Consider the following 27,130-nt stretch of genomic DNA (forward strand, 5'->3'; position numbering starts at 1 on the left):
GAAACTCTATATCGGCAATTATATATCTAATTGATGTAGTAGAATAATTTATTTATAGTTTTATAGTTTATTAAATTTGATATACTGCTCAAGTTGACTCGCAAAACTAGGCAGTTTACAAACAATAAAAACATAGCAGCAGCAGTGTGGAAAGGAACTACAAAATTCGATAGGAAAGAGAATAAAAACAGTCATACTAAGATAATTATAGCAAAACAAAGACAGCAAAAGAGGAAGAGGTGAGGACTAGAGAGGAATGGGAGGGAGGGAAGGGTCAAAAGTAGGTAAAACAGGGAAAGGGTAGGGAGACGGGTAGGGAACAGTGACAATCTAGGCAAAGTCATGGATAACAAGTCATTCCAACGAAAAAGCCTGTTTAAAAAGCAAAGTTTTAGAGCTATCTTAAAATTCTTAAAATATTTTCCTCAGAAATATTTCCTCAATTAGTACTTTAAAAGGAGTGAAGCCTGTGAAAACTGGGATTACTTTAATCAGTCGGATTTGAATTAGAGGCTTAAGCATATGTATTGTTAAATAACATCTGGTTTTTAAAAGAGAAAGAATGTAATCAGATGTATTATTTCTAACTAATATTGGACAATAAGTTTGTTTTCAATGAAATGATTTGACTATACACCGTATTGGCCTTGAAGAAGCCAACCAGATGATCAATGTGGAATAATGAATTAGATGAGTAATATCTGGGGATAATCAGGTTAATACCACATTTTTTTTTTCTGTTTACTTGATCTCCTTGTCTTGTTTCACTCTCCTTATTTAGTGGTCTAAGGAAGAGAATAGAATTACCTGACTGAAATAATTCCTATATATTACTTTCTCTGTATTTTTTGGCAAGTTGTTTTATCGCTTGTAAAAATTTAAATGGTTATAAAAAAAAAAATTCTTAAAAGATGGTTTGGCCCAAAGAGGAAGAGAGAGAGAGTTCCAAAAGAAAGAAGCAGCGAAAAAGAAAGCAATCTGTGATTATTGATAGAGCGAAGAAGACGAGCAGGAGAGTAAGGAATGATAAATATGTCAAGGTAATCTGGAAGACCTACTCTATGCATTTACACACTTAACTTTAGGCACAACCACTTATTTCATGTCAAATGCTATCGGTTATGCACATAACTGACAGAACTCTATAACCTCAGCACCTAAATGCTGGGCACGCCCCTGGCCCGCCCACATCCCTCCCAACTAAGAGTACTGCCTACATGCTGTTACATGTGTAACTGCAAATTAATGCCAATTATCGCCAATAATGGGTTGTTAGTGCCAATTAGCGCCTAATTTAACAATTAATTTACATGTGTAATTGACCATATTCTACAATCTGCATATGCAATTTTGCACGCTATATGCAAAATGGCGATGTAAGATGATAGAATTAGGAGGAATGTGTGTCTCAATAACAGATCTACAAAAATGATTACCCATTATTTTTGAATGAGAAATATATTTCCCTTCCCTTATAAATAGGAGCCTCACTAATATCACCCAAAACACACGTCTATACTACCACAGGCCATTTTTCAGCACACCTGGCCCCCTTTTATGCTTTCACAATGTTTGACTCCACATTTAAGCATTGATCACGGGTTACCCCAGATTATTTGTCTTAGGTTGAATCATAAACCCATCTAAATTCAGGAGAACAGGTAAATGAAAGTATCTTATTTTCTACAATGTGTAATCAGTGGAACCTATCATGTATTCTTTTCTAGTTCTTCAGTTTAACCTTGTCTGACATTAAATGAGTTGCTAGAACAACGTTGTTCTTAATAACATTTGTAGGAACATGCTCATGTTTGTAATACTTTGAGTTTGTTTGTTTTTTTATTCTGTCAGCGTGTAAAATGCTGCAACTGCTCCTCTTTAATGGTTAAATGGATCTTTAATGATATGGAAAATAACCATTACTAGAAATGACTTAAACCTGCATTGTTTTTCCCCAGTTAATATTTGTTTTCATTTTGAATTCATGTTTTCTTTTGGCACACAATTACAGATTAAACTCAGTATCAAAATATATCCTGAAAACTTGAAAGCACATTAGGAGCTCATTTTCCTAGCCAAAGTATACAAATATGGCAGATATCAGTCTCACAGTGCCATTCCAGCATTTCCCTGTCCTAAAATCCTTGTTTCAATCATCACATCATTGCAGGAACACTTCTGCCCTCTTATATTTTTCCTTGTACCATTCTCCCAAACAAGAGTAGAAATAAATATCACCTGTGGTGGTTATGGCCAGTGGTATACTGCTTCCGGCATGGCCAGGGTTGGAGTGCCTATATTTTCTAAGAACAGGGCCAATGTAATATATTTCACACAATAAATGTAAACCACTTTGGTTGTATCACAGAAAGGTGGTACATCAAATCCATGACCATTTAAAAAAAATACATGTAGGCTGCATATCAATATTCCTATGTGGAATATAAGAAATAAGTGCAAAAACAAATAGACAGAAAAATAATATGAATTAAAACATTACAAACAAGACATAAGCTTGCTGAGATTAAAAAAAAAAAAACACATTTACCAGCTTCCTAAACTTCAAGCAATCCTTCTCAGATCTCATAATTTCAGGCACAGCATTCCAAATCACAGGGGTTGCACAGACAGAATGCCAGAAACTAATACAGAAGACCATATATTTGGCAGGCTTCTCATACTAAGGCACAAAACTATGGAATGCCCTACCGAAAAATTTAAGATGCGTAGGCCAATACCTCAACTTTCGCAAATACCTCAAAGCATTTTTCTTCAGGAAAATGGATTTTGAGGACCACAAATAATCTCATGATAACCCAGATCAATGATCCTTCTCTCAGTTTCCTATCATATACATAGTCATCTGACCTGTACGCCTTGCCCATTTAGAAGCTACCTTTGTAACCTTCAATACCCCACACTACTTACGCTCTATATGGTCTGTTAACACCCCCGTTGCTAATGTAAACCACAATGAACCAATGTAAGTTGGAAATTGTGGGGTATAGATATTATTATAAATAAATAAATATAAATGCACGCGAATAAGTTTTAGTTTTACATAGTAAATGATGACGGCAGATAAAGACCTGTACGGTCCATCCAGTCTGCCCAACAAGATAAACTCATTTTATATGGTATGTGATACTTTATATACACACCAAAGGAGTAACCGATAACTCCTGACCCTTCAATCTCAAGGACCATTTTGGTATATACCTTTGAACAGGTTCCTCAAAATAAACAGAAGACTAGAGATAGGCTGTCAACAACATATGCCATGTCCTTTTATGCCGTTAAATGAAAAAGACATGACATTTCAAGGTTTTTTTCTTTTTTTCCATTTGCTAATAATAGTGCACTTCCTATGCAAATAATGCACACTATTTGTAAAGAGTGTGGCATCTTTGCAAAGAGTGTGCACTGTTTGCAAAGAGGGCACCTTCTTTCAGAAAGACTGACAATCCTGCCTCGATAGTGGTGCATGTGTGGTCTGCTGCTAATACATGGATCATTGCGCATGCATGCACTGTTGGGAAGGTGTGTACTCTTTGCAAAGAGAGCACAAACTCTTAGGGGGTCTTTGATTAGCTCGAGTTATTTCCTTTAAAATCTTCTTTATCAGAGAAAAGAGATGTAAGTTTAACTGACATTTTGGAAAATTCAGAAGTTATAGATAGAGTTATTATTAGTGACTTTCGTCTTTGATTTAGATAGGAACAATGTTTTGAAATTGTATTTCCGATACATGGTTGATAGTTTTTTGGGTTCAAAGATGCATATATTTCCTGACACATCAAGGGAATCGCAGACTGGGAGGTGTGAGCCAGGAATCATTGCCCTAGGTGGGACCTTCCTAGCGCAATTCCCTTGTAAGTGTTTTATTTCCTTATTACTTATTTGTTTGAACCTAAGAAATTATAAGAGTTTGTGGAAACAGATGAAGAATCCTCTGCAGCAACTTCCTTCAGTTATCACTGTACCGGCTGCAATAACCGATTAACCTTCCTCCCTCAGAAAATGTGAAGTGTAAGATTAACCATTTTGAGTTTTTCTTATTTTCTTTAAGATTGTTTTCCTGATCTTGGATCTTCCAATTGTGGACAATTATGTAAATATATATTGTTGAGAGAAAATGTTTTCCTTTTTATGTTAATTTCTGTATTTCCTTACATTTATGTGATAAATGTGAATGTAATTAAGTAAAATGATAAATAAATAAAATTTAAAAAAAAGATTAGCTGGAGTTATCTGCAGCAGGGCCCATAGGCATAAAATGGGAGCTGCTGCAGGTAACTAACTCAAAGACCCCCTTAATGAGGGTATCCTCAAAATGAAAATAAAGAGTAACCAAAGCAAAACAAAATGAATACTGCAAATGACAAGGGAAATAAATATTTTTGAGTTGCCCTTCTCTAGAACAAACCCATTCAGCATTTTACAGGTCAAAATTAAAATCAAACTTCAGGTGCTCAGCAATAAGTAGCCAATGAAATTTCATAGAGTAGAAACCAATATGATCAATGTCAAATTTACCAAGGCTATAAATTTATTTATTTATTTATTTGTTGCATTTGTATCCCACATTTTCCCACCTATTTGCAGGCTCAATGTGGCTTACATTATGCCGTAGTGGCGATCGCCATTATCAGAATGAGAAATACAGAGTGGTATTGCATTAAAGTTCATAAGTGACAGAGTACTTTAAGCAGTCAGGTATAGAGTTCATTTCCGGAATGAGAAATAAAGTGGTATTGCGTTAAAGTTCAATGGTGACAAAGTAAATTAAGCAATCAAGAATCGAGGGTTCAGTTTTGTCCAGTTCTGGTATAAGTTTCATTATCTGGAATTTAGGATAGATCATTGTGGTATGCCTTTTTGAACAGGTTGGTTTTTAGTGATCAGACTGTTATGACTGTTGGAAGGGGTTGGGGGAATGGCAGGGGATAGGGAAGCCTTGTGGGGCCCTTATCCAGGTATGGGCAACTCCTTGAAGTCACCTAGGTGCGCCAAAATTCAGCGGCAGTATCCAAATAACTAAGCAGACATAGTTAAAACCACATTTTATGTGGTCCTTCTTGCCCAGCTGATTATCTGGGTACCAGCACTAAAAATTGGCAGCACCCAGATATGGCTGCATTTTGTAAACATGTGTAAATTCTTGGTAATAAAGGGGTCCTTTTACTGAGCTGCACTGACAAGTGGCCTTAGTGCACACTTACGCAGGTCTCTCCCATATGCCAAGGCCATTTTATTGTAGCTGTAAACCCCTCTATTTTCTATTTTTTTCATTAATGGCCGTGCACTAATGATGCCATTAACATGCAGTCTATTTCTAAATTACTGTGGGAGCACTTAGCAGTAAGAGCTCCTGCATTATCCATATGATAACCGGTTAGCGGACAGTAATGTAGATGTGCTAATTGGTTAGCACAGGAATGCCCACTTTCTGCCTCTGACACGTCCCTCAAAAAAATATAAAACAATATTTAGTGCACAGTTAGCGCACACATATGGCAAAACGAATGCGGTCGCTTTAGCAAATCCCTCGTTAGTCTATTTTTGCTACGTTGGACATGCAAAGTGCAGGAGGCTTAATGCACAAATTAATGCAGGTTTTGTACCCAATTTCTTGGGAATGTTGAGCAGTTGGGGGGATGTCTAGGGGGTAAAGAGTTTATTGGTGAACATGTTGGCAGGGTTTGGATTCAAGGGCCGGTTTATCAGGGTGATCATCTCTGGGGAGGTTGGGGGATTGGAGGGGAGTCTGAGAAGAGGATTGGGGGATTGGAACAGTAGTCTGAGAAGGTGATTGGGGGGATTAGATTGGGGGATAGAAGCGAGGAAGGGTGAGAATGGATCAGTGGATTGATGTAGGGTGAGGGGACAGGTAATGCCACCACAGAAGGTTACATTTTGTCAGGTTTAGGGGTGCTATGTCAAGTAGCATAGGGGCCCTTTTACTAAGCCACGGTAAAAAGTGGTCTTTGGCAGTGTTGGCGGGTATATTAGGCATTTACCGGGCCAGTTTTTACCACATCTGCCAAAAAGATTTTTTTTAATGTGACAGGAAAAGAGCATGCGGTAAAACTAAAACTAGCGCGCGCCTAAAACCATCCTGAGCCCTTAATGCCACCCATTAATCTAGTGGTAAGGGATCACAAGCTACATGCGCGGTGACCGGTCAGCGCGTGCCAACTGCTGATTACCGCCGGAAACAGCGCACATGGGAGGAAATAAATAAATAATTCAACCAGGCATTATGGATGCACACCAAATCTTAAATTACTGCCGGGTTGGGGGGGGGGGGTGCTCTGGCCTGGCAGTAGTCTTATTTGGGCGCATGATGCGTACGCATAGAGCCTACTGTGGCTTAGTAAAAGGGCCCCATAGTGCTGTACTCTAAGGCTCTGCCCTGTGCAGTAAATGCAGGCAGATGCTAGACACAACCCCTGCATTTACAACACATACTTTGCATTTACTGCATTGTAATATTTGCTGTTAATACACAGTAAGTGTAAAACCTTACTGCACTTAGTTAAAGGTTTCCTACATTACCTCGGAATAAGGGGTAGATACATTTCCCTAGTTTACTTTCAAGTGTGCACCATTTTGAGTTCCTTCCACCAATGTTTGTAGAACTGTCACTTTTCAAATAAAGTTGGATTAGAAGACAAGCTGCATCCAGGATCCAAGCTGAGGAAAGCTAAGAGAAGTGAATGCTATAGCATTTGTGGGCTCATTTTCAAAAGAGAAGGGCGCCCATCTTTCGACACAAATCGGGAGATGGGCGTCCTTCTCCCAGCATAATCGAAAGCCGATTTTGGGCGCTCTCAACTGCTTTCCGTCGCGGGGACAACCAAAGTACCCGGGGGCGTCGGAAGCATAGGGAAGGCGGGACTGGGGCGTGCTTAACACATGGGTGTCCTCGGCCAATAATGGAAAAAAGAAGGGCACCCCTGACGAACACTTGGCCAACTTTACTTGGTCCTTTATTTACGACCAAGCCACAAAAATGTGCCCTAAATGACCAGATGACCACCGGAGGGAATCGGGGATGACCTCCCCCTACCCCTCAGTAGTCACTAACCCCCTCCCACCCTAAAAAAAAATTTTTAAATATTTTTCCAGCCTCTATGCCAGCCTCAAATATCATACCCAGCTCCATGACAGCAGTATGCAGGTCCCTGGAGCAGTTTTAGTGGGTACTGCAGTGCACTTCAGGCAGGCGGACCCAGGTCCATCCCTAAGGGCTATGGTAGTGATGTACAGTTGTGGGGAGTGGGTTTTGGGGGCTCAGCACACAAGATAAGGGAGCTATGCACCTGGGAGCTTTTTCTGAAGTCCACTGCAGTGCCCCCTAAGGTGCCCAGTTGGTGTCCTGGCATGTCAGGGGGACCAGTGCACTATGAATGCTGGCTCCTCCCACAACCAAAGGGCTTGGATTTGGTCATTTCTGAGATGGGCGTCCTCGGTTTCCATTATCGTCGAGAATCGGGGACTAACGTCTCTACGGACGACCATCTCTAAGGTTGACCTAAATGTGGAGATTTGGGCGTCCCCGACCGTATTATCGAAATGAAAGATGGCCGTGGGGATGTCCTGCGAGGACGCCCTCAGGAAAACTTGAGCGCCCCGTTCGATTTTGCCCCTTCACAGGACTCTTTTGCTAAAGTGTATCGGACGCGCACCAAAAATGAAATTATCGCAAGAGCCACGCAGTAGTCGGGCATTAACTCCATTTTGTCACATGTTGGGCGCACATAGACACGCAGCTTAGTAAAAGGGCCCCTATATGTTCCATCTTTGCTTATACACTTCACTGTCAATCAAAATGTTGTATTATGTATTGTGTTGACATTGTAAGTAGTAAACCATGCCATACTTTGTATTGTTATTTGAATATTTTTACTGCTGCAATTGCCTATTTTTCATGTTTGATCTATTTTTTACTGTACGCTGCCTTGAGTGAATTATTTCAAAAAGGTGGTAAATAAATCCTAATAAATAAATAAATAAAATATTCTATAAACCATGCCCAACTTTAAGCACAACTTGTAGAATAGTGCTTTTTTGTGCCTATTTTTTGGGTGCTATATATAGAATCTAGCCCATTGTGCATATATTCAGCCCCGCGCCATTTACATAATAATAATTTTAACTGGCACTAACCTTTATATTCTTAGTCGTACTGCACTGAAAATTTACTCACGTATTTTTCTTAAGAACAAAACACAGATATCACTTTTTATAGTAGTTAAGTGGGCATGCAAGTTGTTGTTGTTGTTTTGTTTTGTTTTTGTTTGTTTGTTTGTTTTACTATGTAAATATGTTGAATGTTCAAAGAGAAACTTCCCAGGTTTCACTATGCTCTAAAAAAGTACACATGTGCCTTGCTCAAACTTTTTGCAACTGGGATTTCACAAAAGAAATTATACAGGTATAGTAGAACATTCAATTATCCACATATAGTTTACTCCACTGACTCAAGTGTAGCTCCTGGAATTGCTTCTTTAAAAACAGCTATGTTTAGCCACTTTGCAGGGAAATGAATGACACAGTTTTCAGAGTATTCTCTGTCAGCAGCAGGGATCTGTGTCTTCAAAAAGAGAAACGATCCATAAGTGCAAATATGAAACAAAGTAGCATAAATAATTTTAATTGCTTCATTTTGAATTTTTATTTTGTTTTTATTCATTTTGGTCAGCATTATTATTGGTTTATTGATTTATCTATGGCTTTTTTTTAATGAATATTGTTACACTTCATTGTTTTCTTTACATTCAGGGGCCGATGCACAAATCTTACTGTTCTAGGAATGTTCGATTTAGACTGGTTCTGTCCAGTTAGACATCTATGTTATTTAACAAGTAATGTACAAAGGGGTTCTGCATCCATCTTACTGATCACAGTAGCAGGCAACAATAATCCTATGCAAATGTATTACAACAAGCTGATCAGTATTAAAATGAGCATTCTGAGCGATGCACAGCTGTTTCCGAGTGATGCACAGAATGGAGTGCCTACCTTTAACATGCAAAATCTTCCATGAGGTCTGCAGCTGTTGTTGTGTTTGGGTGAGTTCTGGGAGAAGCACTCTGCTTGCATTTTGCAATAGCAAAACTTGTCTAAGAGCAGAGAACAGCTTAGAGGGGCAGAGAAACAAGTGGGAGTGGGAGTGGGAGCTTTAAGCAAGGAGGAGTTCTTTTCAATAGCAGATTTCTCTGGTGCTGGCTCCACATTCCTCCTGCTGCTTACTTGCCTTCCCTCAGGCTGCCCCTGGTGATATTGCTTAAGAATCTCCTCCTTGCTAAAAGCCACCCCCCCCCCCCCCCCCCCCACACACACACACACACACACATCTGACATCATAGGGGCTTTCCCCCAGTCGATTGACTGTCTACTTGTTTCTGTGCCCCCCTTCTACCTGGCATCATAGGGGCAAACAGCAAACCAGCTGGGGGAAAGCACCTATGATGTCAGCTGGGGGGGGGGGGGGTCAGAGAAAAAAAGCAGACAGCCAATTGGCTGGGGAAAGCCCCTACAATGTCAACTGGAGGGCAGAGAAACAAGCAGACAGCCAATCAGCTGAGGGAAAGTCCCTATGATGTCAGTTGGTTGGGCAGAGAAACAAGAAGACAGCCAGTCGACTGGGGAAAGCCCCTATGATGTCAGCTGGAGAGGGGTGGAGAAACAAAAAGACAGTCAATTGGTTGGGGAAAGCCCCTAAGATGTCAGCTGGGGGGGATTTCAGCAAGAAGGAGATTCCCAAGCAAAATTCATTGACAGCATCCTGAGGGAAGGCACCTAAGCTGCAGGAGGAAGGTGGAGACACCTTGTGGGGAGGGCCTTGAGCTGTGAGTCACCCCTTGGTGATGGTGGGTGGGAAGTGGGGGAGGGGTGCAAACTGAAGATTCACCTAATGTGTTAGATGTCCTATCCACCACCACTCAGACCGACTGTAACATTTGAACCATAGGGCTCTACAGTGTACTACACAGTTCAAAATACTACAGTTAGCCCAGAGAGGCAGAGGGAGACATGGTCTGATGTGCATCTGCTTTCCTCCTCACTAACTTTTACAGTTTAGGTTCTGGTAGCAAGGTAAACATTATTTTTAAAAATGTGTCACATAATGGGGTCCTGCAGGAGATGGGAATAGGGAAAGGAGGCAAAGTTTGGGGGATATTCAGGAGGTTGTGTGGGAGAGAGCTGGAAAAGTACTTAATCTCCCTCCTTTTCTGTTTATCATTATAACTTCTCCTTATTCCTTACAAGTGTTGGCTGTAAGTCACTCAGGCCCCGATGCATGAAAGTAACATTAAAGAACCAAAAACATAAAGGCCCACAGTAGAAGTTACCAATTTTGAAAAAATGACCAAAAGAAATTGCATGCAAATGAGCCACACAGTAATCCAAAGGTCGATGCATGAAAGTCCCACTAACTACTTGAAATCCACGGTAGCGGGGTTGCAAACACATGCACACAACAGCCATTCGCTGAGCACACGGCAAGCGTTGAAGCTGTTGTATGCATGTCTAAAAAGATTGCATCATAGGCATGCTTCTTAGGCGTTTGAAATACATGTCACACATAAGCAAAACCTTATAGGCCTGGCCTGCACATGATTTTTTAACCACTCTGCTGATGGTTACTGTGCCATGTTGTGCCACGTTGCTTGCAGGCTGGCAGGCTAGGGGAAAGGAGGGCTGGCGAGCTAGGGAAGAGGGACTGTGTGGCTCTGGGGGTAGGCAGGAGGCACAACTCTTGGTGAGGAGGGAGAGAGATTAGCCATACAGGGCCATGCTTGGGGGCTGGCAGTCTCACTAGGGGGCGGGTGGTTTTCTGGGATCTCTTGGGGGGGGGGGGACCAGAAGAAGAGTCGGGACAGAGGAGGGAGTAAGGATAGGGATGGGGACCAGGGGCAGGACCAGAAGGGTGGGGAGGAGTGGCACCTGCCAGGGACCCCCCATCATTATCACCCTCATCCTCCCCCTCCTCTTCTGATGACACTTCTGCAGAGAGACAAGAGGGGAACTGTCACAACCCCTGGGCATTCAATCAGATCTCCCATTGTAGTTAACCCCTTGGCCAACCAATGAGTACCTGGGCTGTTGTCAAGGTGTGCTTTGACCTCCTGGAGCCACAGTCTATGATTTTTGCACAGCGCCCTTGCATGCTTCTTCAGCTTTTCCATCTGGAAAACAAGAGGCCTGCAAGTGTCATTGTGATCCCGAGGTGGACAAAACAAGTGGAGGACAGAAGAAAACATGGGAATTAACAGCCACATGCAACTTTTTTTTTTACACGCACATTATGAATGTATATTGTAACCGTATGGGTTAAATGTTAAAAGATTACCTGGCTCATTCTGGATCTGGTGTGGAGACAGTGAGCAGTGCAGTGAAATTGAGTGATCTGTGTGCATGCGCTGAGTGTTCCGCATGCTGATGGAACTTTCAGGAGAGTGACAAACAGCTCAGGTTAGCAGTTGGGAAGGAGCTCTATTGGTGAGAACATGTTACTAGGGAAAGACTGGAAGAAAGTTGATGCTGGAGATCATCACCTGAAAGAAAAGGCGCCCACCGTTCAAGAGAGCCAGAGAGAGAAAACAGAGAGAGCAGCTAAGTGACTGAAACTATTTTAAAAAGTGCACATAAGAGAAAATAGTAAAGGAAACCTGAACAATAAGTGAGAGATAACTAAAAGAGGAAAAAAAGAGTAGAGGAAAACTTACATGTTGGGGGTCTCCGTGGATCTGAGGGACAGGAGAGGGGAGACTTTGAAGAGTCTGGTGTTTTGCGGAATTTAGTGTACCTAAATGATTTATGTAACTAATATTTATACTTATCTGAGGATGCTCCCAATGTTTCTAAACGGATTTGTGTTGCAAACCTGTAATTGAAATACATATGTTAAATTTGCAAGTTGGTAAGATTTCATTAGCATTTAAATATAATTCAAATAAATAAAAAAATATTTTCTTTTTATTGTTAAACTCCCTGGTTGGTGTTGAGTCATTTTGGGGAAACACTGTGACATATTTGGTACCATCATTGTAATACCTTGCTCTGCCACCAGGGGTTTCCAATTGGCATCACGGACAGGATAAATCACCCCACTTAACACCCTGGGGGTGATCTTGCCTGTAAATTTAAAGTGTATTGTGGAATGTGTATCAGTGGGTTCTTTCTGGCTAATTTTTAGGTCTCCCGAAGGTCTGAGTTCACTCCCAGCCACAGAATGGAGAAACAGAGAAGATTTTGGGATTGAGGAGCAGATTATAATAGAAAAGCTTACTGGGAAGAAGAAGAATACTGCAGAAAAAATGCAGCTTGGCATCATGGACAGTGGTGTGAGAATGCTAGGAGGTTCTCATTTCGAGAGGACCGGAGGCCTCTCATATGTCACAAGTGTGGTCAAGCAGGTCATGTCTGGCTACACTGCCGAGTTGAGTGGATAGTGAAAGACCTCCATCATGACAGGATGCAGAGGTCCATGGCAACCAGAAGCAGCAACCTAGGCCTGTGGGAATATGAGTCAAGCCCTGAAGTTGAAAGGGTCCGGCAACCCAGGTCTAGTCCAACACAGTGGTACCAGGTCTATCAGACCACTGAGGTCCTGACCCTCTTGTCTGAGGAGTTGGTTCAACGACAGAAGAAAGCTCAGCTACTAGCACTGATGGAACAGAAATTAGATAAGATTGAGAGGGTGTTTGAAAAGTTGGTTGAGGAAGAAAGAAGGGAAAAGGAGGAAGCTGTGGAAAATTCGGGTGTTCAGCAGGACGTGGAGTCACAGGTTCTGGTGTTTGAAGAAGAGCAGCCAGTGGCAGAGGGGAATGGAAATGAAGAAGCCTCAGTTCCTAAGTTGGTGGGATCACTTCCTAAATCAATATTGTTCTCTCACTCTGATGAAGTCGAGCTGCCAGAAGGAGAAGTGGTAAATGAGGATCCTCCGGTGATACAACCACACAGGGAACCTGTGCAAGAGGAAGAGCTCTAGGTGGGGAATTCTCTGGAGGAGGAGATGTTGGAGCAGCAGGAAATTTTGCAACCCCTTGTGGAAAACAGAAACCTTCAGGCAGATGTTGATGAGGTAAAAAGAAAAAATCCTGAGAGCAATTGTCCTGAAAATTTAGTATGGTCAGAAATAAATGAATCAGCAAATTCAGAAGAGATTGTACGGACAGTCAGTTCAGTAAGAAAAGAAATGGTACAGAAGAAAAAGTTACCAGAATCTGGAAATAAATACAAGAATATATTGAGGAAAATTGCGATCAGGAAAGACACTAAAGAAATAAAGCAAAGAGAAGTAAGGGGCCAGAATGGACAGAGATGCAGCTAGAGTCTGTTGCGGGGCAAGAACTGCAACTGTTTTCCTGGCCTGCGAGATGAAAAGGTACAGATGGAGAATTGGGCTTTAGTCAGAAAGATCCAGCCAGAGAGTGTAAGGTAGAAAAGCATGAAAGAAGATGCAGGGAAAGAAAGACCTACGATTTCAAGAAGAGGAAAAAGAAGAGACATTTTGTGACTGAGAGGTGACTCTGACTTGAGGGGAGGACTGGGGGTTACCCAGAAACAACCATGTCAATTTTTGCTAGAGGCTATGCAGACATGAGGTAACATGTAATTAATTATTGTGCTTGTGGTAAAAGAAGAGTATATTGAAACATATTCATCACATAAAAAATTGTGATAAAAACTGAAGTTAAAAAGGGTGTCATGTAAAAATTAAATGTATATGTGGGTGAAGTGCATGGAAATTGTAATGTTGGGAATAGATGAAAATGTATTCATTAGACAAATGTAGATGGAGTGGTGTGTTTGGATATATGGATTGTCTAAGGGGGTGTTGGTTTTGGGGTGGTGTTTGGAAAAAAAAGTTTATTATATACATTTTGTTTTAATTTTGCCAGCCCGAATGTAACCCTATGGGTTAAATGTTAAAAGATTACCTGGCTCATTCTGGATCTGGTGTGGAGACAGTGAGCAGTGCAGTGAAACTGAGTAGTCTGTGTGCATGCGCTGAGTGTTCCACATGCTGATGGAACTCTCAGGAGAGTGATAAACAGCTCAGGCTGGCAGTTGGGAGGGAGCTCTATTGGTGAGAACATGTTACTAGGGAAATACTGTAAGAAAGTTGATGCTGGAGATCATCACCTGAAAGAAAAGGCGCCCACCGTTCAAGAGAGCCAGAGAGAAAACAAAGAGAACAGCTAAGTGACTGAAACTATTTTAAAAAAAATGCACATAAGAGAAAATAGTAAAGGAAACCTGAACAATAAGTGAGAGATAACTAAAAGAAGAAAAAAAGAGTAGAGGAAAACTTACATGTTGGGGGTCTCCGGGGGTCTGAGGGACAGGAGAGGGGAAACTTTGAAGAGTCTGGTGTTTTGCGGAATTGAATGTACCTAAATGATTTATGTAACTAATATTTATACTTATCTGAGGATGCTCCCAATGTTTCTAAACTAATTTGTGTTGCAAACCTGTAATTGAAATACATATGTTAAATTTGCAAGTTGGTAAGATTTCATTAGCATTTAAATATAATTCAAATAAATAAAAAAATATTTTCTTTTTATTGTTAAACTCCCTGGTTGGTGTTGAGTCATTTTGGGGAAACACTGTGACATATTTGGTACCATCATTGTAATACCTTGCTCTGCCACCAGCAGTCCAAATATTTGATAATGGATGGCAAGAGGAAGGAAGGGAGGTATACAGTGACAAATGGTGGAAATACTCACAGATCTCGGGTATGACGACCAACTGTTGAAGAGGCGCTTCACTACTTCCTAGCCCTCATCCATTCGTTGTATGTTTCGCCTTTTCCCCTGCGAGAAAAGGCATTTCTCATTCACAATAATAAGTTGTGCCAGCAAGAGCACATCCATGTCGAACAAGTTGGGCTTTTGGTTGTGGAGACCCTGCACAGCCATGCCTTCTCCAACACGGATGTGCATGTACACATGCACGCACAAATAACACGTCGATGACAACGCTTATGCATGCACTTTATCGACATGCTTATGTTGAGGGCAGATGACAGCTTCTGAAGTTACTGGCAGCCCCTGAGCACCCGTAAAATTTATCACATTAAAGGTGTGCGGCCCTTTGTGTGCATCGCCCTTAAACGGCTGTGCATTCTGCGTTGCCTTCATCTGAATGAGAACCAGCTAATTACTATAGATTTGCATTGCATTTTTGTTGTGTGCTTACGAGAGCGGTAAACAGGTCACTGTAGGCTTTTGCGCATTTGTCGCTCGATACTGTGATCACTAAACTGGCTGGAACAGGTTGAAAATGGTCATTGCCACCACGGTAGGTTTTGTGCATCTGGACCTCAGAATATCTTCTTGATGGGCAGGGTAACAAATGATTTGTTACTTTAACTCTTGAACTGCCCTTCTCCCCTCCCCAAACTTGCAACCTTCTCATTATTTTACCTTCCTATCCCTCTCCTCCCACAGATCACTCCCTCATGCATCATGCCTTTGAAAATGGAGGGTGGGGTGGACAGTTAGGTAGGATTACAAATAGCAGCTGTTTTTCATTTCATTTAAGGACAGGAGGACTCTGTGTTTTGTTTTGGGTTTTTTTTTTTTTTTGCTTCATTCAACATTTTCTTTTATGTTGTTACATTTTATTTTTGGTCCACATGTGCAAGTAATGGACACAATTTACAAATGATGGACATTACATGCCAATATTATGTTCTATTTAGAAATCCTGCACACAAAAATGAAGAAAAATTTATGTTGCTTTTACATAAATTTCATTTTTAAATCAAACAAAACAAGCCCATTTCATAGCTTTTTTTCATTTCACTTCAAAACAAATCCATGTCCCTGTAATTAACCACCCCTCAGCCCTAGGCCTCTTTCTTTCTGGAAGATACAAATATGCTGTCAATGCACTTTTACATTATGGTGAGTGCCAGAAAGACAATCTGAGTACTATAAAAATCTAATTTCAGTTCACCCATTCTTTTTCTTGGGTACTATTATTTTAGAGTAACTAGAACTGATTATTATTGAGTCATAAGTGACAACCAAAACATGGTTTTTCAGTTTGTATAGAAAGATGTTTATGGTCTTTGTGACTATTGAAGACAAATGTCCTATCCTGTAGAAACATTGTACTACAGATCTTGAGGATAAAAAGACTATCTCAGATTAGTCTTAATCCAGCTGTGCTGTAATTATAGATTTACAGAGATTTTGTCTCATAGTCAGAGTATGGGAACTGCTGTGGAGTCTAACCTGCTGTACTAATGTTAAATTAAATAACATGGAAGCCACTCTGTCATTATTCCAGATCATTAGTTCATTTCACATAAAAACTTGACCCGTCCATGACGGATTACGCATTTTTTTAAATTCTTCTGCTCTAGAATGAAAACAAAGCCAGCTGTCATTTCATGAGATATTCAAGTCAACTGTGTAATGTGATCAGAACGGAGATGAGTCAGAAGAAAATAATGATATCCACTAAACAGGGTGACAAAGGTCTGGGTCCTCTTACATGCAGTTACAATATGAAAGCTAGCTTCCCTTTCAGTTCATATTTCACTCCCATCAATTCTGATATGAATCATTTTGAATCGGACTTTTTGAAACTGTCTTCTGTGTTATGCCACCATCAATAACAGGATCTTAGAAAAGTGCATCCTTTTCACCTCAGTAGTACTGCATACTCATAACCTGATTTTTGTTCCTTGGACATTTTTGACGAGTATATTTTATTATTTTTTTTCTCTCCTCGGGACCTTACAGTTTATTGCCGCAAGACAGTGGTTTGCCTCTCTGTATTAATGCCGCTTCTGCTTCAGGCAACTGATTGTTGTTCTGTCTGCAGTCTTTTTACTTTATTGGCAGCCCAGCACTAAGTTTTTTCTTTTCTCAAATTAAGGTATTTGTCTTCAAAACCTGTAGAGTGCTGTGAAGCCATATATTTACATTTCATAGGGACTCCTGAAGCAGGCCTCTGTGTCCAAAACACAATTTGTGTCAAGTCCGTTATACTTTGAATAAAGCTTCTGATGTGAACTATTTGAGTCCATTGGACATTTTGTTGCACCATCTTTGGTGTCACCTTCGCTGTATTTGCCTACTTGTACTGACCTGTGTGAGGGTTTTTTGTTCTTCTGTGCTTGTCGATTCCTTTTCTTCCTCTCGGGTGTGGATGGGGCTGTTACTGTGCTCCAATCTCACACTCACATAAGAACAGGATAGCTTAAGTTATTCCGAGGGAACTTGATTCAATTCCCATTGCAGCTCCTTGTGGCTTTAGGCAAGTCACTTAAGCCTCCATTGCCCCAGCTACAAAATAAGGGGTCCTTTTACAAAGGCACACTGAAAAATGGCTTGCAGTAGTGTAGACGCCATTTTTAGCATGCCTGTAAAAAAGGCCTTTTTGCCAAAAATGGACATGTTGCAAAATGAAAATTGTCGCGCGTCCATTTTGGGTCTGAGACCTTACTGCCAGCCGTTGACCTAGCGGTAAAGACTCACATGGTAACCGGGCGGTAATAACCTATGCGCGTCAAATGCCACTTGGCATGCGTCCATTATGCACGCCCGAAAATAAAAAAATATTTTTCAGGCGTGCGTATCGGACGCATGCCAAAAATGAAATTACTGCAAGAGCTACGTGGTAGTCAGGCGGTAACTCCATTTTGGCACGCATTGGGTATGCGTAGAAGCTTACATGGCTTAGTAAAAGGATCCCTAAGTACCTATATATAATATGTAAACTGCTTTGATTGTAACCAGAGAAAGGTGGTATATCAAGGCCCATCCCCTATTCCCTATCTTACTGAAGGGTTGAATTGCACACTCCAACAGAAACAGCATGAATAAACTGAAAAAAAAATTGTGAGATTTTAGACTGAGCTTGCTATTTTATGAAAGTGTCTCCTCTGGGTTTAGAACAACAATGCATTTGGAAAGCACAAAACTAATGAGCTCTGCATAACAGAACTGCAGTGATAGGTTCCAGACTGATGCTGGTGTTGATGGTTATAAGAGCACTCATCCCACTTAGATGAAATGTATTTTTTTTATTGAAGAAACCATCCATAGAGATAATAGGACTAGGTCCCTTTAAATTTTAGTGGTCACAAGTGTAATGTGTCCCACTGAGTCTGTGATTGCTTGACAGGGAAGAGTACTCAGTTACTTAATCTGTGCAGAAACCCTATACCAGCTTTTTCACTGACATTCTCTCTCTTTCAGGCCTTTGACAATAGACACATTCCATTCATTCTATTTAGTTTTTTTTTTTTAAGTTTTTCTATTTATGTGCTGGCAATATTAGATAAGATAAACATATGCTGGGTAATTAGAGGTATGGGCTAGCATGCGTAAAGTGAATCTTATGTCAGGTTTGAGATCCCTTCAGTAATTAGCAAAATGCTAGTTATTCACACACAGAGACTGAACATAAACAGAACCTGGCTTATTGTTACTGGCCACACAAACAAATTGGTTAAGGCTTCATTACTGCTTCTTAAGAGTCACTGCTTCAGACTAACTCAGAAATCAAGGTCATATGGCATGTGGATATCAAAATCCATAGGGTTGCACCAGGATCCACACTATGGTTGGCTTTCTGTCAAAGTATAGGAAATGCCTTCTTCACATCCCAACTTCCCCTTTCAGTTCTGATGTTCAAGTGCAAAGCCATGCACCAGGTTATCAGCTGCCTGACATTACCTTTTACCTAAGCCATGTTGTTCCTAAGCTGTTAACATACCAGCCCTAAACCAAGCAAAACCTGGCTGAAGGCCAACTATGGCACTTTTCATAAGTACATAAGTATTGCCATACTGGGACAGACCGAGGGTCCATCAAGCCCAGCATCCTGTTTCCAATAGTGGCCAATCCAGGTTACAAGTACCTGGCAAGATCCCAAAACAGTACAATACATTTTATGTTGCTTATTCTAGAAAAAAAACAGTGGATTTTCCCCAAGTTCATTTTAATAATGATATATGGACATTTCCTGTAGGAAGCCATCCAAACCTTTGTTAAACCCCACTAAGCTAATTGCTTTTACTACATTCTCTGGCAACGAATTTCAGAGTTTAATTACATATTGAGTGAAGAAATATTTTCTCCAATTCGTTTTAAATTTACTACTTTGTAGCTTCATTGCGTGCCCCCTAGTCGTAATATTTTTGGAAAGAGTAAACAAGCGATTCAGGTCTACCCGGTCCACTCCACTCATTATTTTATAGACCTCTATCATATCTCCCCTTAGCCTTCTTTTCTCCAAGCTGGACAGCCCTAGCCGCTTTAGCCTTTCCTCTTAGGGAAGTCATCCTATCCCCTTTATTATTTTTTGTTCCCCTTCTCTGTACCTTTTCTAATTCCATTATATCTTTTTTGAGATGTGGTGACCAGAATTGCATTTTAAACATCACTCCCTATCCCAAGGGCAGCTCTCACAGACTCTCTGGGGTCTAGGAACCTGCAAGTATACACTGCTGGATTTTAGGAGTACCATCCAGATTAATCCCTCCAGCAGACAGCTGCTCAATCAGGGTACCTTTTTGTATCCTGGATGAGCCTGAAAGAGATCTAATTACAGACTCCATTTTCTTTAGACATGGACATTTCTTCCCCTTCAGGAATCACTCTTGGATGTCCAGATTTCAGACCTTCCCTAATCCTACCTAAAACACTCCCACAACATGCCTCCTCATTATTTGAACGTGCTGCAATTTTGGACGTCCCTTTTCTGCCTTTGCAAAATCTATACTTGGACATTTCAAGTGCATGGATGTCAATTTTGGCATTTTGAGATGTACTCCTAAAGGAAAAGTCCATAGACCATTATTAAAATGACTTGGGGAAAATCCACTGCTTATTTCTGGGATAAGCAGCATAAAATGTATTAAAACTTTTTTGGGATCTTGTCTGGTATTTGTGACCTGGATTGGTTACTGTTAGAAACAGGATGCTGGGCTTGATGGACCAGTGTGGCAATAGTTATGTACTTATATTTATGTTGCACTAGATATTTCACAAGTAACCAATGAAGTTGTTTAAAAAATGGAGTTATATGTTCAAATCTGGAAACACTGAAAACCAACATAGCAGCTACAATATTCATAGCCTAAATACACTCCTAATATCCACTGTACATAACATGGGTTTTAAACGAAACAACATCCATAACTGATGTAAAGCTGATTTAACAACATGCATAATTTGTTCTTTCATTGAAAGATGACAGTCCAAGATTACACCCAACAATCTAATCTCTTTCTGCACTGGTATATCAATTGCACCCACACGAAGAGTCTGAGGCCAACATTCATCCTCTTTTTCCCCTATCACAAGAATTTCAGTTTTTTCCACATTTAAATTAAGTTTATTAGTTGTCATCCACTTACAAATTGAATTCATACAAGATGTCAAACATGAGGACAACTGTTCTCCCCATGATACTACTGGAAAAAAAATTGTATATCATCGACGTAAAGCAGGTACTCAACATCTAATGTTTTAAGAACTTCACACAAAGGGGCCATATAAATGTTAAACAAAAGCGAAAATAAAGCAGACCCCTGTGAGACCCCTCTCAAAATGAGAATAGATTTAGAAACACCTCCTTCACTCTGGACTAACAAAACATGGTCAAACAAATAGGATGGAAACCAATCATACACTTTACCCCTTATACTTCTGTAGCCAGTGTGCAGCCAAAGGTATCTGCAGAGATGGGTTTGTTACTTTTTAAAAATACTTAAGTAAAATTTAAAAGTACTGGCTTCAAAAGTAGTGAAGTAAAAGTAGAAAGTCTTATCCAAAAAACAAAAAAAAATACTCAAGTAAAAGTAATAAAGTACAGCTCTTAAAACTACTTTTTTTTACTGTAAAGTAAAAAATATACTTGTCGGACCACAGAATCTAGTGTGTTTATAAAGATATGTTTTGCATTCTATGATTTCTTATTTGACATACAACAAAATATTCAAATTCTAGAGTCACCTCAGTAACAGCAACACAAAATTCTTCCACTGCCAGATACTGTGAAGCAACATAGCAGCTACTCAGAAACTATATACGTACAAACGGAATCGATGGACAGCAGACCTGCAACATTTTCAGCAGTTATTATTGAGGGTAGTGGGGAAGCAGAAATGGCAGAGTAGAACTTAAAACGTGGTCTCTTACACATTTGGAAAAGTAATGTACATGTATTTATATGAAACAAGATTTTTTTTGTAGCAGACCAAATCATGGATGGGAGAATGTGAATGTACAACTTAAGGATGGCCATTGCAACGTATGTTGGTATATGATATACGCCATTCGGAGTACGGAAACATACAATCTATTCAAGTATAGAAAATATACAAAATATATATGCAAAGTGCATATATTATCGAGAAAAAGGAGAATAGCATAAACCGTAGTGACATTTGGGATTGTAGAGATATAAAAATTGAGTGTAATGGACTAATAAAGTTGAACCAACAAGGGCCACAACAGACTGAAAACAAAGGATTCAAAACATAAAGATATACAAGCAATATTAAATCAAGGTGAAGAACTAGAAATAGGAGGGAAAAATGAAGCAAACTGGAATGTGGTGAGTGTACGGGGGAGTTGAACTGAAAAATAGAAGCTGAAGTATATGTGTATAAACAGATAACGAAAACGTGCAGGGAGGATAAACTGAAGAGATATGTATACAAAAGACAAAAGAACACATGCCATCAATCACAATATAGATACTTAGATACCTAAAGGCATATTCTACCTGTGGTCAGTGCTACCAGTTTAAAATCCTGGCAAATGTGGAGTCCTTATGTACATAAATTGCTGTATGACATTGGTGTGCAATGATATTAAGTCGCGCTATAGAGAAAATAACACAAGTGATGAATTATGCAGGTGCTAAAGATGAAAAGGGCTTGAAGCCAAATCGAACATCATGCGATCCTATGAAACCATCTAAAAAGTTCATACTAACATGTAACACAGAGGAGAATGAAAAAAGTAGCCTAAAATAAAAACATGTTAAATGAGCCAACAATAAATGTAATAATGAAGAGCATAAGAACAACCACCAAAACCATATTGGAATGTAAATTAAATTATCCATCAAGAATGTCCACAAACTGGGGCGGACTGCCCATTTCAGCAACTGGGCAGGGCCCAGAGGCTGTAGGGGGAGATACACTCCCCCTTCTCCCCCACAGCACACTACAGCCCCCCTGAGCCTCAGTGGTCCCTCCACGAGCCTCAGTGGGCCCTCCCCGGTCCCATCTTGAAGGGACCTGGTGGTCTAGTGACCTCTGTGGGGGCAGGAAAGAACAACACTCTTTCCTGCTCACTGCCGCTATTCTGCCTAGCGCTGCCATGTTTTAAAAATGGCTGCCGAGACTGCCTGTGACAGTCTCATGAGACTGTCAAGACCTGTGAGACTACCGCGGGATGAGGGTTGGCAGCATGGCAGTGGGTGAGGGCCCAATGACCCTTACTGCCCAGGGGCCCAGATCATTGTCAGTGCACCTCTGCCACAAACAGCCAGCCAGCACTGAGCACACAGCGCCGAACAGTGGGGTTATACTGGGCCATGCCTGAAGACCCTGAGGCCTCCACTGTAGCCTGAAGGACACTGACCACCTTAAGCCATCATTGTAAGGTGTGCAGGTGGCCGGGGTGAACTACCACTAGCGATTGCTCACAGTTTACAGTGCTGTGCCATGGGAGTGGGGCTCAGGCTGGCTCACCTCAGGAGTCGGGTTAGGGCAGGTGATAACACCATGACGATCCTGCTACTTTATTCACAGCTGGACCAGGAAGTTGCATGCACAGAGACACCGTTTAAAAAAAAATCCATTTGGGGAGGTGAGCTCTCCCCCAGCACTCCCTGGCTATGCTTTTGTGCAGGTTCAGGGTCCCTCTTCCACCATGCAGCCTCACATGTGTGGACTGGTGGGGCCTTCCTCCTGCGATGCTCACTACTGCCTGCTTTGCTTCCCCCCCCCCCCCCCGCATTAAAAACTGGTGAGTAACATCACTGGAGGAAGGCCTCAGCACCGTGACAAGATCCAACCATGCCTACAGATTAGACTCCAGGGATAAGGTAAATATTAGATTATAGTCTATCACGTGGTGGGCATAGACAGTGAAATGGGACATTCGTTCTGTGCTCCCTCTGCCCCGGAACAGGTTACTTCCTGTTCCGGGGCAGAGGGAGCATGGAAACGAACAAAGTGGACAGGCGCGTGGCACACCCCCCCCCCTCCAGCGGTGTGCACCCAGGGGTTCTTTTGCTGGGGGGGGGTCGCGCTGCTCCAGGGGGGGGCACTGCACCCAGGGGGTGGGGCATCGGCAATCTGCCCCGGGTGTCAGCCCCCCTAGGAATGCCACTGGAATGGGGTGGGCTACTGGGGCCATAAATCCGAACACTATTTTGTGGAGGAGTGGCCTAGTGGTTAGGGTGGTGGACTTTGGTCCTGGGGAACTGAGGAACTGAGTTTGATTTCTGGCACAGGCAGCTCCTTGTGACTCTGGGCAAGTCACTTAACCCTCCATTCCCTGCCGCATAGAGCCTGCCATGAGTGGGAAAGCGCGGGGTACAAATGTAACAAAAATAAATAAAAAATGTGTAACTAAAGAGCCTGATCTATTTGTTACCTCCAGCCACAAAGGTGTTCCAGTGGTAGGGGTCGTGTAGAAAGCGGATAAGCTCAGGGTGTGTGCCACTAAGGGAAGGGAGAGAACCATTCAAAACCGCTGCCTCCTAATCTTTGTGCAGAATTCTGATAGAAGGAAAATTCTGCACAAATTACTCAATGCAGAGTGCAATGGAATTTTTCACCAAGTACTTCCTGGATCTATTGTAACATGATGGAATATTAAAGCAGTAACTCAGAGATTTGGTTTCATTAAACAGACACATTCAGCTTGTTTACGCTGGGTCACTTTCTTTTTTTCCAGTAAGGTAAAAATCAGGTTTTGGGAACTGGATTATAACCACAGTTCATTGCACAGGCTTCTGTCACAAGCAGGTCAGGGCATGGCACATTAATTCAGATTCCAAGGTTATGCTGAATTCAAGGTAATGTTTTGCAGGGTCTAGCACACTGGCTCAGATTCAGAAAACAAAACAGGAAATCCTAGTTCCTTTGAAGTACTGGCTAGACTTAATTAGTATCCTAACTCCTGAGGCAGACCTTAGTTCTTCAAGGTAAAAGGTAAAAAAAATCAACACAAAAACAGCCGATTCTAAGAAGTGAGCTCCCAGCACATCACTCCACTTTGAAATAAACTCTAGAGGGCAGGTTATCTGTTCCAAACATGTTGTCAGTGTGCAGAGCTCTGCAGTAATCAGTCATTTGTGAGATTTAGTTTACTCACATATAGAACATGGTTTACAATTACTGCAGACGTATGGAAATAAGAAATATATAGGAATTTACTAGATTAAGCAAAATCCTCAAATTGTTCCTATTCAAACAAACCCTCACAAAGAACAACCATATCTCAAACAACTAATTATTACCAAAATTGGTTATTACTCTGTTTACCATTAACTTTCTGTTTGCTTCATGTACAATTTCTCATTCATAATAGATTTTCTAAATGTTAAACATCCATAGTTATCCCAGTATGTTTATGATAGTATTATAAAATTGGATTCTTACAACAAATTACTTTCTTATGCATTATTCTTTGTTATGTATCCTATATTGTTTATTGTAAGCCACATTGAACTCAAACTTGGTTGGGATAATGTGGGATATAAATGTCAGAAATAAATACATAAGTTACTTAGAACCAGCCTTCAGAATGAACACAGGAATCAAAGAAACATTGAATCAGATTATCAGAACCAATTGGTCTGAACCAGAATCCCGACAGTTGTTGAGTTCCAAGTGGTAAACATTCTGGAAACAGGCAATCAGCTGCCTGTTTTTACCTTCTATCTGACTTGCTATATGCTCTGGGTCAGTGCACAGTGCACAGTACGAAACAAAAGATGAACAAGATTCTCAAGAAGTAATCCAAAGGGAAAAAATGTAATGGAGACAACCAAAGAAGGAAGATCAATTAAACCTGGGTGCAGATTGAAATACTTTATTCTATATCCAGCAATAGAACTATACAGACCATGTTTCGGCGGGGATGCCTGCGTCAGGACTCCAAAAATCTGTTGAGGTGCATCAACCAGCATAAAACATTTGTATGGACAGGTGAAAGCCTCATTCCAGCAACTCCATATCTCTATCAAAAATACCAAGCTCAGTTGATGCATCTCACCAAACATTTGGACTCCTGATGCAGGCATCCTTGTCAAAACAAGATCTGTGGTTATCTACTTAGGCATCTTCAGACTTTGCCTAATACCACCAGCAAACTCCTCTGTGGGGCCAAAAAATTTCAACCATGTTATCTCTCTGCTTATCCAATTACAATGGCTTTCCATTCCATTTCGAATTCAGTTTAAGGTCCATAAATCTTACTACCTTAGGGCCCCTTTTACAAAGGTGCACATTTTTGGTTCACACTACAAATTATGCACTAAATGCTAAGGTGCCCATAGGAATATAATGGGCATCTTAGCGTTTAGCACATGCTAATTTTAAGCATGCGCACCTTTGTAAAAGACCTCCCAAGTGTTCCATCTTTTCTTTCCACTCTCACAATCCCTTACACTCCTCCTTCTAAGAACCTGAGGTCTTTTAACTCGCATCATCTTGTGCTACCAGGCCCAAAGAGAGCCCATTATGAATCTACAAAACAATCCACTTTTTTATTTTCTGGTCCCTAAACTCTGGAATAACCTTCACCCTCCCCCCTTATGTTCCAAAGGTACTGCTGAAAACTTAATTTTTCCAACAAGCTTTTGAGACACCACCTTCGAATTAGATGACTGACCAGCTAACTGAAGTTAGTTTAAGGGAATGAATGTTATGGTGTATTTATGAACTTTTCTTTCTTAACTGGAGTTCCTTTCTTTTATAATATTTTATATTTGTACACCACTCAAACCTGTCTGCCAGACAGAGTAGTATGTCAAATGCAATAAACAATAAACTTGAAGAAAGCTGAGATGTTATATGTTAGTACTTCTCCTGACCCAAAAGATTTGACAACAGTATAGAAGGGCAGGGTTTCCCTCCCTCAGTAATCAGAAGTTCAGTCCTGTGGTGATATTGCACTCTTCCCTGTCTATGGGATAGTGTTTCTTCTTTGTTGAATGCCTCGTCATGGTTGTCAATCAAAATGCATGATTCTTTCTTTTCAGGTTTCATACTCTCAGAAAGTGAGCCTGACTTATTTGATGAAGAGATTTGGTTAATATATTTCTACCAGGTCATTGTGATCATCTTAACCTTTTAACATGGTTATACCAGATCCAAATGATTACTGTAATATCACTACTGTATGTTGTTCCTTCAGTTGCTGTGCCGAGTCTCTGGAATAGGCTCCCTACTCAAATACAATTGGGAATCTAATTATCTAAGATTTCAGCACTCCCTGAAAACTTACCCCCCACCCCGATATTGAGACCGTGGCAATCAGTGTTATTTTTAACTCTGGCCACCATAGGTTAAAAAAAAGGCCAGGTATTCAGTGACAATGGGGCTCATTTTCAAAAGAGAAAAACATCCAAAAAGTGACCTGTCTGCATTTGGATGTTTATCTCACAAAAACATCCAAATCAGTATTTTCAAAACCTCTTTTTAGACGTTTTTCTCTGAAGTCCGTCAGAAGGATGTCTAAATCTCAAGGGGGTGTGCCAGGGGTGTGTTCAAAGCGGGACTTGGGCGTTCATAAGACTTAGACATCTTTCAGCCATAATGGAAGAAAACAAAAATGTCCAGGACTAAAACTCAAATGTTTTGAGCTAGACGACCTGTTTTTATAACTAATGGCTGCAGTGGGAATTGAACCCACTACCCCAGGATCAAAGTCCACTGCACTAACCACCAGGCTACTACTCCACTTGCTACAAAAAGATGCCCTTACTCCCCCAGTGGTCACTAACCCCCCTCCCACCCTCAAAAAATGTGATTAAAAATATTACTTGCCAGACTCTGATGTTATGCTCAGGTCCATTAGAATACCATGCAGGTCCCTGGCGTAGTCTAGTAGTG

Source organism: Microcaecilia unicolor, chromosome 1, assembly GCF_901765095.1.
Source record: "Microcaecilia unicolor chromosome 1, aMicUni1.1, whole genome shotgun sequence".
NCBI classification, from domain to species: Eukaryota; Metazoa; Chordata; class Amphibia; order Gymnophiona; family Siphonopidae; genus Microcaecilia; species Microcaecilia unicolor.